The 2,533-nt window shown below is 33.6% G+C and overlaps 1 non-coding gene across 1 annotated transcript; it reads left to right on the forward strand.

Annotated features, from left to right (window-relative positions):
- Positions 1–953: 953 nt before the first annotated feature.
- LOC122151536 lies at positions 954–1,082 on the forward strand. Its single transcript, XR_006164199.1, has one exon. It is a non-coding gene; the product is annotated as a small nucleolar RNA SNORA33 (small nucleolar RNA).
- The last annotated feature ends 1,451 nt before the right edge of the window (positions 1,083–2,533 follow it).

Consider the following 2,533-nt stretch of genomic DNA (forward strand, 5'->3'; position numbering starts at 1 on the left):
AAAAGTGTGATTTTCAAAGCAAGAACAACAAAAAGCTCTCTTCCTTATAAACTTTAGTGTTTAAAATTAATTTGATTCATATTCCCTGCAAATAAAATCAAACATAATGTCCCTGCAGCCTTCTTGAAAAGTTCAGAACCTTCAAGTTCTGATACAAAGAATCTAAAAGGGTACATTCTATTAAATAAAAAAATTTAAATGACTTGAAAATTATTTCTTAAGTATTTAGATAAATATCTGTGTTTTTCTTGTATATTATTATGATACAAAAGACAGAGTCATAATAAATTTGCTAAAATGTGTTCAAATTTAAAACTAAAATACATAGTGTACAAACAAATTATCAGATGGTACAAGAGACTATGTTGTTGTTGTTATGTGCCGTCGAGTCGGATCCGACTCATAGTGACCCCTCCTTGGGTTTCCAAGGCAGTATCACTACAGAAGTAGATTGCCCCATCTTCCTTCGAGGAGTGTGGCCGGTGGGTTTGAACCACCAACCTTCTGGTTAGCAGTCAAGTGCCTTAGCCACTATGCTACCAGAGCTCCCAACAGGAGACTATGTATTCTTTTCAAAAACACCTCTAATATCCTAATTTGATATTTGCCCATATAATTTTTCTTATAACAATTATGAGAAGCAATTCCAATAAAGTGTCTTTAAGGAACTTATTAAAACTTAAAAAAAGAAAATTAAACTCTATAGTGTAGCATGTTATAGAAAACTTTCTGAGCTATTTTATTGCATTGAAATTACAAATATAATTTCAATAGCCAATTTTTTTAATAAAATAACTTATGGTGTGGAAAATGAGAAATAATTGGAATTGTTTATCAAGTGATTATTATTAAATATTAAAATGCAGATTTAATTTCAGTATATATTTTTATAAATATACATTATCATGACTTATAAAACTAAAGATCCAAATTTGAGTGAAAAATTTAAAAATAAGCGAGCCATTGACTTAGCTTACCTGGATGTGTTTCTGCAGAATTTAGGAAAAGCTGGCAACAGTACATACATGTTACGAGCCTGAAAGATACTGAGATAATTAAGGCCCTTGAAAATGGTTACAGCAAATTAAATAAATAAATAATAAAAAAGTAAATACAGGTGAGACATTTTTTATATATTTTGAAACACAGCTAAGCCTTAATGTTTAAGCTGCTTAAACACAGTTAAGCATTAGCCTTTGTATTTTCAATTTGAGATCCATTTCTTTGTACCAACTTTTCACATACTTGTTCTTAACAAGTTTTTAATTGAAGGATTTGTTACATAAAAATCTTCAAATTATCTAATATAATTAGATAATTATTGTTCTGAAAATACTATAGTCATCCAGTGGTTGTCTTGTTAGATCTTTCTGCATCTTTTTTTATAGATATTTAAAATATTTTATATATAGTAAAGGAGAGTCCAATAATTCAGAAGCACTCTACTCATCATACAATATGTTATTTAAAACAAGTTACAATGTTTTAGTGCAAAACTTTGTCCCTGTAGCCCAGAAAGAATGAATATATCTTGTGGGACTTTCTAGTTCTTACTCTAGTGGCTTATATTTCCAATTAATGTGGGTAGTAAGTTCTTATAAAATTGTTTATAAAGATTTCAAGAAAGAAAAGTCAAAGTATTAATAAAACCTTCAAGGATTGTCCACTAATACTAAATTGCTGATAAAAATGGATTAAGAATGGCAACAGTTGGATCAGCAAGTGCAAATGCACTTGAAAGACCAACTGTGGCACTGCCTCCTCTGCCAATAGTCAGCTATCTGTTTACTAGTTCAGATATAGAAGAATAGCTGTGGGGCAGGGAATTAATATGGCACTTCTAGCCACAGTCTTAACTCTCACTAAATACCTTCATGGAACTATGTAAATGAACTGTTTGTGGCCCAACCAGGGCATTAAATATCTTGCTAATGATGTAAATAAGATTCATGGCCTCCTTTTGAAAATGTTGTTGTTGTTATGTGCTGTGGAGTCAGATCCGCCTCATAGCAATCCCTTCTTGGGTTTCCAACGCGTTATCACTATGGAAGTAGATTACCCAACCTTCTTTCAAGGAGTGGCTGGTGAGTTTGAACCACCAACTTTCTGGTTAGCAGTCAAGTGCCTTAGGCACTACACTACCAAAGCTCCTATTTTTGGGAATAGGCCCATACAAATAAAGTATATGAAACCAGCTAGGGGATTGGTCAGTTCCGTCCTCCCACTATGCTTAAAAGAGTCAATTTCAGAGCAGAGGAGAGAAATGACCACCATTAAGAAGAGAAAGGAGTGGAGTATGGCCTTTGGATCTGGAGTAATCATGTATCCAGAAAACACAAATCAGAGATCATGAAGAGAAAGAGAGAAGCAGTGGTAGAAAAATGCTGACAGCAGAGACCACAGAGGCAGAAACAACACACCAATGCAATATAGTGCAGTGGACTTTCCAACCCATAGAGAAAAGAAGCTGAGTATATTCAGTCAGACTTGCTAGCAGCGTGGGGTGCCTGTCAGCACCTGTTCTAGGGAAAAA

Source organism: Orycteropus afer, unplaced genomic scaffold, assembly GCF_000298275.1.
Source record: "Orycteropus afer afer isolate SDZICR_OR568_19922 unplaced genomic scaffold, OryAfe1.0 scaffold00535, whole genome shotgun sequence".
In the NCBI taxonomy this organism is placed as follows: Eukaryota; Metazoa; Chordata; class Mammalia; order Tubulidentata; family Orycteropodidae; genus Orycteropus; species Orycteropus afer.